Source organism: Festucalex cinctus, chromosome 20, assembly GCF_051991245.1.
Source record: "Festucalex cinctus isolate MCC-2025b chromosome 20, RoL_Fcin_1.0, whole genome shotgun sequence".
Lineage (NCBI taxonomy): Eukaryota > Metazoa > Chordata > Actinopteri > Syngnathiformes > Syngnathidae > Festucalex > Festucalex cinctus.
Window position 1 is genome coordinate 14,274,031 of NC_135430.1, and position 14,743 is coordinate 14,288,773.

General features: G+C 34.5%; 1 protein-coding gene across 1 annotated transcript in view; it reads left to right on the forward strand.

The window, feature by feature from the left end:
• Nucleotides 1-11,623: 11,623 nt before the first annotated feature.
• The window catches only part of reck (reversion-inducing-cysteine-rich protein with kazal motifs), a 93,155-nt gene continuing 90,035 nt past the window's right edge, over nt 11,624-14,743 (forward strand). The window contains exon 1 of the mRNA XM_077508794.1: nt 11,624-11,894. The gene's annotated coding sequence lies outside the window, so the exon portion shown is untranslated. The remainder of the gene's footprint in view (nt 11,895-14,743) is intronic.

Genomic DNA, 14,743 nt, shown 5'->3' on the forward strand with positions numbered 1-14,743 from the left:
CCCTCTTGCGGTTTAATATGAAAATAACATGTGGAGTGCTATAATAATGTGTTAATTTCACACATAAGTCGCACCAGAGTATAAATCGCACCCCCGGCCAAACTATGAAAAAAAACTGCGACTTATAATTGGTAATTTAGTAACGATAGTGGATTGTTCTCACAAACATGTATCAGAAGGAATAAATCCGTGTCACTGACCTCCAATCAAGTCATCACACCTTCAGTGAAAGAAACGGCAAACTAATTAAGGATGTCCTTTACTTATTTTCCCCCCCTCGACACATCCCTCTCTGGATCACCATTTTATGATTAAATTACGGCAACATGTCAGGCAGCCTCTTCGTCTGTCTCCTCATGGCTTGGTTGTTAATTTATTCAAGTGACATGTTGAACTCAAAAGCTTCGACTTTGTTTGTTATTGCATGCAATGATGGCTGCTCAGCTGGAGCTCATTTGAAAACAGCACAAAAAAAAGGTCTCACAGCTAAAGTGTGTTTTTCTATTGTTCAGCCCTTCACATTGTATTTTCACTTAAATTCATCGACAGACAAAATAGCTCGGAGCTTGCCATAAATACAATCAAGTACCATTCAGAGGCAATTGCTGAAGATGAATCATTTGCAATTACGATTTCCTAATTTGAATCTAGTCTGCTGATCATGTCAGCGATTCTTTCGCTCAGCCGCGGTTTTAATTTCAAGCCCAAATGCTGCTTGTTATTCAATACACAGAGGTGGGTTGATAACACAGCAACGAAAGCTCCTCTGGGTTTTAACTCATTTTTGCATGTTTTATTCACCAATTGTGCCACTTCCCCAGTGGCAGCCAATAAACGGTTTTATTTCTTATAAGTAAATGTAGGTGAATTGTGCAGGATTGTTTTTCATGCTTCTTTATTGTAATTTTATTATATTCCATTACGATTTCTTCAAAATAAAAAACAATTACAAGTAAATACTTTTTGAATCCATTCATAAGCGTTATTTTCGTCAAGGTAATTAGCTATAGTTAGTTATATTGTGCTGCGCAACATGGAGAGAGATGTATGTAAAACAAATGGCCAAATGTGATTAAGCTGACTCAGCATTGCATTCCATAATAGCAGAAAGATAAAGAGGGATTTTGTACTTGAAGAGGAATCATAAACAAACTAAAAAATCTCCAGAAAACCCCTAAATTCCATTTAGCGGAGAAATTGACTCGCTGTTCTACTCTAAGTCTGGAAGCAGTCGCTGTTGTTGACCAATTTCGAAAACTTGCTATCCAAACAATTACATTTGACCATGTGTGAGTTGTTTTTTTAGTTTTTTTTATATTTGTTATACAGTACAGTGTTCCCATGTAATATTATGGTACATTGTTTTTTGAGCAATAATTTTTTAAAATATTTTTACAGTATACAAGCAAGTCACATGTCTTCATCAACATTTGAATTCCATCATATTAGCATTGACTTAGAAAATATATTTTATTTTGTACACACTATATTTTGTTTTAAAATCTTTCACTTATTGGAGAGTTTACTTTTACAGTTTGCAGAGTTTTTATATTCTTTAATGTTATTAAATCTGTTTAAAAATTTTTTACTTGCTATTACTTCCATATCATTACCGTCTATCTTAAAATAATTGAATAAGTAATTTTTTTTGCAAAAATTATTATTTTTTGCCCATATCATCTCTTCATCATGCAAATGGTTAAAATTTTTGTGTTTCTTGAAAAATTTGAAAAAAAAAAAAAAATGACCAAAAATATTTTTTTTTGCCCAAATCATCTCCTCGTGATGCAAATGATTCAAATTTTTGTGTTTCTTGAAAAAAAAAAAAAAAAAAAGCGACTTAGGCGATTATTTTAAGAAGACGTCGCTATATGACGGAATAGCCTATTGTACAGTATAAGACAAATACTTAGCTTATTTCTAAGTTACAGAATAGAACTATAAGAATTCTTAATCGAGCTAAATACATAGAACCAACAAATCCAAAAAATTTCAATTATGATTTTTATTTTATTAATTCTTCACCTTACCCCTTTTCGGTTGGCTTGTTTGCCCAGGGGAAAAAAAAAGGTCTTTTTTTTCATCTGTATTTCTGTTGATTGAGACTGATCAAATAAAATGAACCAACCAACAAAAAATGATTTATGTTACCATTTTATGTTTTCCACTTCGTTCCCATATTGCACTAGTATGAATTGAACTTTGACCTTGATTTTAAGCAGTGCTGGAAACTCCCCAGTAAGGAAAGTGGCTATTGGCTGTCCTAAAAGTCGCTACAAGTAAAAAAAAATAAAATAAAAAAATAAAAATGACGTCATTGCCTAATTTGCATAATTGGCAATTTGCATGTGCATGTACTGTAATAGTAACGGACTCTGTAGGAGAAAGGAATGCTAAATAAAACCAGTAAAACTCGCTAATCGCGTTTTGATGAAAAAAAAAAAAATCTTCAAAAGGCTTTGGAAAGTAGCCAGATTTAGCGAGAAAGTCGCCAAATTGGCAACACCGATTTTAGGTATTGGTTTACTGTTACAGCACTAATCAGCAATGACTTTAGCATAACATATTCACCCTCTTACACAATAAACAGAACAGTAATCAAAAGTACTGTATTTTTTTGTGCTAAAATGGCTTGTTACAGCTGACATGACAATATTGCTCAACCAGTACATCGACAGAGTACTTGCTTTGGGCTGACACCAATCAGCTTGCTCCCCTGCAGGCTGGTATAAGATTGATCCATCTTGCTGCTCACTTTCAGCCTCAAAGCCTTTTGACGCTTCAATTGTGACATATCTGCCTTAAAAATGTGTTGTTATCACTCTCGCAGCTCTTGTCTACCATATTCTAATCAGACTTGAAAAAAATGAGTATGAAGTACTTGGTGGACAGATTGGTTGAGTGAAATTGATTCAGCAGTAGGGGTGTTAAAAAAAAATCGATTTGGCCTTATATCGCGATATTACAGCGCGCAATGATCGGATCGATTCAATAGGCAGCTGAATCGATTTTTAAACATCCATTTTGATCGAAAAATATTCAACAAAATGCCTTACTTAGAGTTCAAACCTTAATTAAGCATGGAAGAATATTATATTAATGGAACATTAAGCCCTAATATTTTATTTCAAGGCTGTTCAAACATGAAACTGATTAAATACAGTGGCTCACAGTTATAAGACTGAAGTTTCAGATAACCAATAAGTATTTTCTAAATTTAAAAAAATAAATGAAAAAAAAAAAAAAAAAAATTAAAATCACAATCGACAAATTCGTATCGGGATTAATCGGTATTGAATCGAATCGTGACCTATGAATCGCGATACGAATCGAATCGTCAGGTACTAGGAAATTCACACCCCTATTCAGCAGTAATTCAAACTTTTGATCTCCAAATATCTGCTTTAATTTCATATATTGTATTTTACATAATTTTATAATTATAATGTTGATATATCTTTATTGAAAGATCTTCTTTAAGTGTGCAATACTCAATTGTGGAAATATAGCGTGAAACTGTTTTCCGCCATTTTGTTTTTCCCTGATGTTTTGGGCGTGGCTAAAATGGCTCCTTGTGACTTGAGTGCACTCATTTGCATTATACAGCACAAATTGCAACGCTGGTATCACCTCTTTAAAGTGCCTCATTGTTGGCCTTGAGTGCACGCAGGTGCAAAAGGCAGAACTGAATCGTTTTATTTGTATTTTTCGCGGCGGTTCATCTGTTGTGTCTCTTTGGTATTTTGGACACATTGGTTGTAATTGCGCACGTGAGTGTTTGTGTATTTGTGCTACAAGCCTCCGTAGAGATACACCGCCTCCTTTGTGCTGTTGATTTCCAAATGATCCACTTGCTCACTCTCACCATCTGCTCTGCCTTTGTAGAACAACCGATCCTTTCACGGTTTAATCTCGATTACACACAACCACGTCATAACAATAAAAGAACCAAAAGACCAAAGCGCCCGTTTTCTACGCAACAGTTCTCCCCTCAATGAGGTTACGAATCGACAGTCATGGTCACTGGTGAGCAGCTATGGAGAAGTCTTGTTGTCACGGTGAGGTTGCCCGGCAACCAGCAGATGCAGCTGGTAATAACTGTTCCTGGTGACTTATTCTTCAGTAGCCAGATTATATTTGACCTTCTGATGTAAGATGATGTTTGAGTTATCAAGAGGAAAATTAAAGTTAGATTCTCAAGGTGAATTTGTCACAGTAGAATTCCAACAATGTACGAAATTCGATGAAATTTTTGACACGGGTACGTGCAAGTCTATGGATTGTAATCCTGCGTACAGTACCGCAGTAACATCCACATCAGGTGGCGCTTCGGTCCCATGAGTTCGCATTCAAGCGCCACATCTGGCAACATTATTATTTACTTGATGAATTCTAAGGCTGCGTGTGTGGTGTGTTCAGTAAGTGCATGATTAACTCTTTCATTCCCAACCATTTTCACAGAAGCAACCCCTTTTGCTCCTGTCTGTTTCAATTTTTCATCATTATTCACAAACCTGTTGAAAACACTGGCAAAAAGAGCTTGTTGCAAATGTCCCTGGCGGATCTCTTATACTCTTCTGCCACCTGCTGGCCATTTGTTGCAATAACTACCATTGCTTTAATCGACCTCTTCATGTCAGAAGCTCTATCTTTATGCTTTAGCATTAAAAAAAAAAAAAAGAAAGAAAAAACTTATAAACATGTTTTTGGGAGTGAAGAACATAGTATTGAAAAACGTATTTATACGTCGTTGGGTTTGAATGAGTTAATGAGTATGTAGAGTGACGAAATTTTCCAAATATCTGTGTGTGTGTTTTTTGTGTTAGCATTAACATGTGCTACTGCATTGTGAAAGGGGCGTTTTATCGTATGCTGACGGGTTCCTGTGATGTTAACCTTTGAATATTTGCATATGTTGCTGAACATGTTTATTAGAGCAGCGAAAGAGCATATAGTTTTGATTAGCATTATATTGTGTTGTACAGCGTGCTCTATTCACCTGTTGCCGACTTTTTTGTATTTGTAACTATAATGTGTAATTTGGATAGTATTTTATCACTGGATTGTTGTATTTTATTCTTTTATCTTTTAATCCCTTTCATATTTTCTTAATTTGAATATTTAAGAAAATCAATATTGAGCAATATTGGCTTGAACAATTTCAGTGTTACAACTTTTCTTGTAAAATTACCACTTTTATTCTCGAAACAATATTTTTTTTTTAAACAGCACATTATGATATTTTCTTGCAATTTAACTTCCTTTTCATAAACTTTGACTTTAGTTGTATTATTCCAAATTTAATCTGTAATATTGCGACCGTCTCATAATATCAAACTATTTTCAGGATCTTTGACTTTATTCTCTGAATTTTATTTTAACTCATTAAATGAAATTATTTCTTGTAATTTCTATAAATGGTCGTCTAAAAAAAAAAAATGCTCCTGGTACTTTTTTTTTCTGAGTAATATTATGACTTCATTCTGGCTATTATGGCTTCATTCTTGTAAAAACTAATTTTCTCGTAATATGATTTCTCATAAACCTTTGACATTATTCCAGTTATTACTTTCTACTACTTTATCGCCCAGACCTGTTTTCCAACTTTGTAATATTATGCATAACAGTTAACAATTAACCTGTATTATTTTACACTTCAATTTATTCTAAAGACTAAAACTCAGGGAGCTGTCAGATTCCTTGTTATCGATTATATTTATTTATTTGATGCAATTTTGTTAATTTTATAACAAATCACTCCTAAATCAGAATGGATTGTTTGCGTTTTATTTTGTATATAATTTTTGCATTGCAGGTGACTGTTGTGCTTTTTATCAGAAATAAGTGATCTTTCCTTAAAATGATCTATCTTGGGTTAATCATAAAAAAAATGTATCAAAAGTGCTGGTGGTATTTGTTACTTCGTATATTTAATGTTTATCTGCAATTTTTGAAGAATTTGGGGTTTTCGCTTTTCGTGAGTCAGGCAGTCAACTGTAGAGTAGTAAATATAAAAGTTTTTATTTTATTTTTATTTTTTAATAGATATATTGCTATCAATGATCGGTTATTGGTTTGTTTATTTGTTTGTTTTTCCCCAAAAATTTGTTGATCCCTGATTGGTGATTGTCCGAAAAATCCTGATCATGTAAAGCCTGGTAACATTTAAATCAGGGGTGTCAAACTCATATTAGCTCAGGGGCCGCATGAAGGAAAATATATTACTAAGTGGGCCGAATCGGTAAAATAATGGTATAAAATAGGGATGCACGATATTGGAAAAACATGCGATATGCGATATACTTGCTGAACATAGCGATATTGATATTATTGCGATATTTAACATGTACCTAAAGAAATTACATTTTTATTACCGAATGAAAGAAAAACATTTTTCATGTGGCAAAATAAGCAACCTTAATGTAATCTTAGTTAATTAAGTGTAATTATGTCTTGATAATTTTCAACTATTGAATGGCCATGCACATTTTAGTTAGCATCTGACTGGTCAAATTCATATAAAAAGCATAAAATTTCATATAAAACTTATTGCATGCCTTTGCGATATGCATATTGCAAGGGCCAATATAGCGATATCGATATTTTTTCGATATATTGTGCAGCCCTAGTATATAACTTAAAAACAATTGCCGTCAATTATACACAGATTTTTGTTATTTTTGGGCCATCCCTAAATTACGGAGCTTAACTGTAATCTATTGTTTAAAAAAATAACACAAAAGCAAGTGAAATGCGGCAACACTTTGCCTGTATGAGTTCCGCACGTGTTAAATCTACCTGTTTTGCAAATATATAGTTCCCAGAATGCATTGTGTGGCACAGTTAATGAATTTATAAGGACGTTAATCCTTGTCATATGTATTTGTGTTAGCAGTAATTGAATGTGTCGTATTTAACACGTTTATGTTGGTCTACGATGCAAAAAACAACAAACTTTTTTTAAACAAACCATAACTTTAAGTTGTGTGTAAAATAATGACTCACAGGGTGATTCCGTGTACAAGTTACAGTACTCATATGAGGACTGCTTGTGAAATTACAAATTTATATATTTGATTGCGGCTGGCTGATTAATTGGTCCGACATTACAATTTTGTTTTCACTTTATAAAGTCGTCTCACGGGCCGGATTGAACCCCTTTGCGGGCCTGATCCGGCCCGCGGGCCGTATGTTTGACACCCCTGATTTAAATAATATATTTAAAAAAAAAAAATCTAAGAAAAAACAAAAAAACAAAAAAAAAACTGGGAGTGTGAATGTATGCAGTGTGCATCTTTTTTTTTTTTTTTGCTTTTGGTCCTCCACTCCTCCACACTTCTTTTTAGCTGCCTCCGCCCCTCCTCCCCCGGTGGACATCTTTCTGCAGCTTGTTATCCGTTAGCGTGAGGCGGAGTGTGACAGTGTGATAATCCATGCCGATGTGTGCTGCTGACCCTGTGATGTGCTGCAAGACCTTGGCTGCCACTGCGCGCTCGTGTGTGTGCGTGACACTTGGAATATTTCCACACTTTTAACATCTTTTCCTGTTCGTGTTTCTTTTGTGGATATGCATGCAGCGACACACACACGTGTTGTTATTGGCAGTTGTCTTTTTTTTTTTTTCTTCAGTTTGCTTGTCAAGCATGAGGCTAAACATATGCTGCTTCAATCATGCAGGATGTCAGCAAGCTTTATGTCTGATATTTGGGAGAAGCAATGTGAGACCAGCTTCAAATGCAGCCCTTTGTGTCCTAATCGTCCCATTGTTACAGTCAAAAATGTTGTGAAAATTTGGGCAAAAGCATAAATCCAGTTTAGACGTTGTTCAAACATGCCTTTTAATTGGCTGCATGAATAACAAATGTACTATTTTACATATACAACTTTATGCACTTACTGTCGCAATTGGTGAATTTAAAACTCAAATCACGTAAAACTCGCATTCCTTGCCACCTGTCGTCAACTATCAAGAAATGGGAGCGTCACAACAGATTGAGGAAATATAATTAATAAGAAATAAGATTGCCAAGCTGCTGATTTGTCACTCTAAGACGTTTACTGTAAAATGAAGATTGGATATTTGAACACTGAAATACTAAAAGAGTTATTAGAAAGAAAGAAAGAAAGAAAGAAAGAAAGAAAGAAAGAAAGAAAGAAAGAAAGAAAGAAAGAAATTCCAATGCTAAAAATTGTGCAAAAAGCCAGCATACATGTCATAATAATTGGAAACCTTCAAAGTTCTAACATAATTCAGTGTTCCCTCGTTTTCCGCTTGGATTAGATTCCAAAAAATAGATAGCTTTATGTTTTACATTTATTATAAATGTTTTAAATCCCCTCACCACGCAGTTTATACACTTTTCGCATTGAGGCATTACATTTTCTCACATTTCTCTCTTATTTAAATATTCTCAATGTTCAAACCTTCAGAAATTTTATAAAATAACCACATTACTGTAAAAAAAAAAAAAAAAAAAAAAAAAGCATGCAAAATTGCACGAAACAAAATCCGTAATATGGCGAGGTGGCCAAAAGTGTGTGTATATATATATATATATATATATATATATATATATATATATATATATATATATATATATATATATATATATATATATATATATATATATATATATATATATATATATAATACAAGTAATGTAAAAAAAAAAAAAAAAAAAATTAGCTGATCGTGATTAATCAAAATTAAAAAGTGTGATTAATGAGATTAAAACGATTAAAAATGTTAATCGTTTGACAGCACTAATATATATATATATATATATATATATATATATTTTTTTTTTTATGACAAATATTTATGCATTGTAAGTATTGTACATGTCCCACCCCCCTTTTTTTTTTTTTTAATAACTGTATACACATTGAATTAGAAAGGATGTACGCAAAAATAAGGCTTTTTATTTGTAGCTAAGTAAGAACATTTTATACAAAAAAATATATGTAAAAAGGTTATGTCAAGTAGCTCACAGGTTAAATGTGAAGCTGCACCAGCCAACATAGAGTCACCAAGAGGAAAAGCTGTCATTTGATGTATAAACGTGGGGCCTACTTTTTTTTTTTTTTTTTTTTTTTAATTACTCTCTCAGTCAAGGTAAGACAATTAAAACAATTAACAGATTGCGTTGTATGACTGGATGACATAGTTTGAAGGCGGCCTATTATTAAGTCACGGAAGAAAAGCCTGACTGATGGTTCCTGGTGTTGCATGAGTATTAACTCATCTTGACAGTAAAATCACTCGATAGGTGCTTGTGTAAAAAAAATTCAGATATATTACTTAGGATTAAAAAAAAATTACATTTACATGACTGGCAATAAATCATTGTCAATATATATCAAATGTAAATAATGAACACCTTGTCTTCAATATGTCACTATCACATAAAAAACATGAAACAAATTCCCACGTGATATATTATTTACAGTATAATTGCGATTGATGCCTTATGTTAAGCATGCATCTTTAACAAGTGTCATTGCATTCCAATAATGAGGCATTTTTATGATTTCAAACAATCTTTACTGGCTTTAAACACACAAGGGCTCTCTTGGGTATGTGTTCTGCAAAGCAATAGACTACCACATACCGTGCACACAATACAAAATGTAGTTTCCGGCCTGCATCACACAGTGAGCAGAGCATAAAATTATACTTTATTGCCCAACTTTATTTGCGCTAATGGGTATAACCTGTATGAATATACGAACACACGCAGGGACATCTAAGCGGAATCGTGATGGTTATCGTCATGGAAACTGGCTAGTACAAGTATAAAGCAGGCTCTCTCACACAAACACACGCGCACACACACACACAATTCCGACTCAACATTTCCATACAGTCATGCACACGTGAGCGTGCACACATGCATGCTGAAGTAGGCATGCTTGTAGATTCCGACAATTAAATTTGCAGAAACGCACCGCTGGAGGGCCAGCTGTTGCTACAGTCACAGCTCCCTCTGCTGCAGTTTACTGTAACTGCTGCAACCACACCAAATCTCCAGCGATATAAAACAGGGAGGGCGAAAGTCCTCCAAGTACAGATACATGTATTTAAAAAAAAAAAAAAAAAAACAACAACTGTGATAAAAGTACTAAATTAGCTTAGCACAACTAAGAAATAAATTAAAAAAAAAAATTAAAATTAAAAAAAAAAAAAAAAAAAAATATATATATATATATATATATATATATATATATATATATATATATATATATAGAATTTTTCATTTCTTTATTTTTGAACACCAGAAGTTGCTAGCTGGAAAAAAAAACACTTAATAATTGTGGCAAATAAGGTCAGGGATGGGAAATATTTCACATCTCAGAATCTTACTGAAGTTAATTGTTAATGATTCCTGGTTCATTTTCCTTCATCTTACCCATCTTACTGCTGTCCCTTTCCCCCCCGCATCCCTTTTAAGTCCCCATAATGTGAATCAATCAATCATGTTGTAGCCGATATAGTTCTCCTTTATTATGTGTTCTGAAATGAACGGTTGCTCGTATGTATCGTATGTCACTCGTCCATACAAAACCGCTTTTTTTGATACCGACTAACCAAGTCACTTTATATTTTATTTATAAATTACAAGAAAGTTGTTTGAATTACTCCAAATTTATACCACTCATACGGTCTAAATAAATATCTAGGTTTGCTGTCTTGTAAGATATTGTGTTAATTAGGATTTGAAGGAACAATTGCTTTATAAAATATTTGACTAAAAGAAATAATACATTGAATTATATTTCAGCATTTTTCTGGCATTAGTGTGCTGAAACTGATCATTAATCTGAACGCTTTCTACTTTTAAAGCACCTGCTCTAATAGCATAATGGAAGTGAGGTTGCTCCCATGTTTCTAATATGAAATGTATTTTTCAGTGCGGTGCTACGTGAGAGAATACAGATGAGAATCCCCAGAAATTCTAAACAAATATAAGAGAAGGCGCGTTATGAATGTGGGTGGGGAGAGTTAGACACTCCAGACACTTTCACAACATGGAGGGTCTAATGAATCCTGCTCCTGAATGGATTATGTGGTATCAAGGCTTGACTCACATTGGGGACTTTGGGACTGAAGGTTTGAAGACAAGACATGTTTTTGTTTTTTTTCCCTGTCAACCAGCAGTAGGTGACAAATATTAGAACTTGTCAACCTTGTTATATTACAGAAAGACAGTAGCAAAGTTTTTCTCATTGTAGGCTAAAGCTAGGTTTGCTCTTTGCCAGTTAGCATAGCAGCTAACTCCGTTTGTTTGTTTGTTTGTTGAGTTGTTTTTACCAGTTAGCAAAACAGCTAATAGAGCGAGCATGTACCTAAGAAAGTACTCTAATATTAACATTGATTTGCCGCCCTGTTGCTTAATATTCTGACTGTTAATGTAAATGGACTCCTTGCACAGCTCGACTACTTCCTGAACTGAATACCACACCTTTGTTTCCTGTCGTTCATGAGTGGACAAACTGATTGGTCCAGGTGTGTCTGGCCAATGTTGTTGTAGTTACTGAGATCAGGCACACCTGGATTAATCAGATTGTCCACTCATGAAAGACAGGAAATGAAGGAGTGGTGTTGAGTTCAGGAAGTAGTGGATTTAGCCCATTAGAGTGCTACTAAAATTAAATTAGTCATCAAGTCATTTCAGACATATGCTGTGTCACACCTGGCTTAATATCTATGTTGTCATAGCCAAACGTTTGTTTCAAATAAGTCCTGTGTCTAGGAAGAGGATATTTTGCTTGACATAATTAGAGTCCAAAAGTATGAAGATTTTTAGCTCAGAAATTGCATAAACACTTTCCATCTGCTGTGTTCACGGCCACGAGGAGCTGCAGCCAATTCAAGTTTATTTGAAAGCTAAAAGGTGAGTGAACCACTCCGCCATCAGCAACAGTTCCACAACTCGTTTTTCTAATGCTTCAATAAATATGTCCAACATATGAGGTACTGTATGTATAACTCAAAGCTAAACTGAACTGAGGACAATTTGATTCCAATTCATTGAGGTAGGTGAGCAATCAACCAGTGTAGGTGAAAAATATTTGCGCAGGGTGTGGTAATAGAACTTTTAACCGTATTATATATATATATATATTTTCAAAAAGACAATATCAATGTTTGTTTGTTTGTTTGTTTTCTTTCAATGTAGGCTATATCTAAGTTTGTTCTAAACCAGTTAGCATAGCAGCTAATTCAGCTAGTGTGGTACCCATGAAAAAAACAACAACAACCACCTAAACATTCAAAGTAAATTGAACTGAAGATAATTTGATTCCAACAAGTTGAGCTTGATCGATAGACGAATAGAAATATATTTTTGTGAGCACATCGACAAAACTAATAATACTTTAGTTTCCTAATTAAAAAAAACATGCTCAATAAGAAATAGTGAAATAAATACCACTAATCATCTTTATCCATCTCTTTAAACAGTTATTCATTATTTGTGTGATTCCAAACTCATTAACTTCAACATTGTGTTTTTAGCCAATAAATTATGACAGACAATGAAACCGAACCAAAACCTTCTCATACATGTTTTTCCCAGAGGCACCTCCATAAAAGAGATCCTGATATAAAATACATGTACAGAGCTCCTGATTAAACCTGAAGGTGAAAACACTTAAGTTTACGATTGTCTATTGATTTATTGTAATCGTTTGGTTTTCTTTCATACCTTTTAAACATGCAGGTAGAATATAAGGAAGCGTGAAAATAGACTGTGACATTCGGCAGACAAACGTATAGAACAAGGAAGAGGAGGCAAGTGAAAGATCAGTCAGATTAATAGCAGTGTGAAGGTGGGATAGATAGCTTTTTGACCTGGTGGGCCGCTGAAGCCCTTTATGCTCCACAAGAGAAAATGAGACGACTCTCCCACACCTATCCATCAAAGCCATTTAGCGGTTCATTGTGGCCAGTAATTTGTCCTGTGTGCGTGCGCGCTCTCAGGTGAACATTAGACAATTACAGCCCCCTGTCTTAATGGGTGCCAGTGAGCTTTATCATGGTGGGTGTCAGGATGTGAGGTGAAAGGTGATGACTCACTATCAAGGTGGAGCAGGCAGCCAGTTCAAGCAGTTCCGCTCAATTAGGATAGTTACCAAGCTGTTAGCATTTGTGAACTGCAGGAATAAGTGAAAATATGGGCAGGAGTTGTTTACAGAAGGATACTGTAAAAAGGGATTCTATTAGGGGTGTGAATTGCCCAGTACCTGACGATTCGATCCGTATCACGATTCATAGGTCATGATTTGATTCGATACCGATTAATCCCGATATGAATTTACAAGGCGATTTTTTTACTCAAATTTAGAAAATATTCAGTAAACTTGTACATGTACACTGTAAGATTTGTATGAAAATGTATTATGTATTGATCTGAAACTTCAGTCTTATAACTGTGAGTCACTGTATTTAACAAACAGGTTGTAACATTTTTCATGTTTGAACAGTGTTGAAATAAAATATTAAGGCTTAATATATATTAATATAACATTCTTTCATGCTTAACTCATTCACTCCCAGCCATTTTCACAGAAGCAGTCCCGTTCGCTCCCGGCTGTTTTACTGGATTTTGACTGATTTTGCAAGGCCCACAGAATATTGTGTTCTATTGCTATAAAAGCATGGAATCTATCAAAAGAAAGATTAGAGTCTCTTCTTTCATCAGGAAAAAAAGTACCTTTCTATCTGTTTCTGTTTTGCAGCAATTAGCATTAGAAGAGAGCTAAGTTTCATCAGTTTTCGCAAATCTATTTAAAATTGTAAATAATTGAGCTTTTTTTCTAGATGGCCCTGGTTGATCTCCTTTGCTCTGCTGCCACCTGCTGGCCGTTTGTGTAATAACTAGCATTTCTGCAACCGTTCTTTGCAGTTGAGAGGCTGCATCAAAGCCTTCTGTATGCTCTAGCATTAAAAAAACAAAAACAAAAAAACGTATAAATACGTCTTTGGGACACTTAGAGCATAACAAAACGTATTTATACGTTATTGGGAGTAAATGAGTTAAGGTGTGAAATTTACATTTTTCCATCAAAAATGGATGTTAAAAAAATCGATTCGGCTGCCTATTGAATCGATTCGAGAATTGCGTGCTGTAGTGTCGCGATATATTGCCGAATCGATTTTTTTTTTTTAACACCGCTAGATTCCATCATTGTAAAATCCATGAATTGAATTTTAAAATAATGTATTGATGGAAGTGTTTTCTGGTTGGATTTCTGAAACGTTCTTGATGGCAATTTATTTGTGAATGTGAATTTATATGTGCCATATAATTGACTGACGGGTAGGTGTTGTCTGCTTTTCGCCCAACGTCAGCTAGGCAGTATAATACATGTCTAACACAGGAACATATACTGTATTTGATCTCTTTATTCATTGTTATTAAAAAATTGTTGCATTCTATCCACTGCTCCTTTTCTCTGCTTTCAAGATGACAAGATGAGTCGCGCCAATTGTCTGCCACGCGATCGTCCTGTCCTTCTAAAGCTAATAATGCAATCAACCTAATCTATCCTGAATGCAATCAAATCTATTAAAATCTAATCTGATCCCATTCTCTTAATTGGATCTGATGGATCGTGTTACACTTTCTATCAGTTGCCATGGTGACGGGTGGTCGATTCTTCCAGGGTTTGTGGGGCTGAGGGAGAAAACGGTATTGTGTTTATATCACTGGGTTATAAAGACAACATGCCCGAAGAGTTC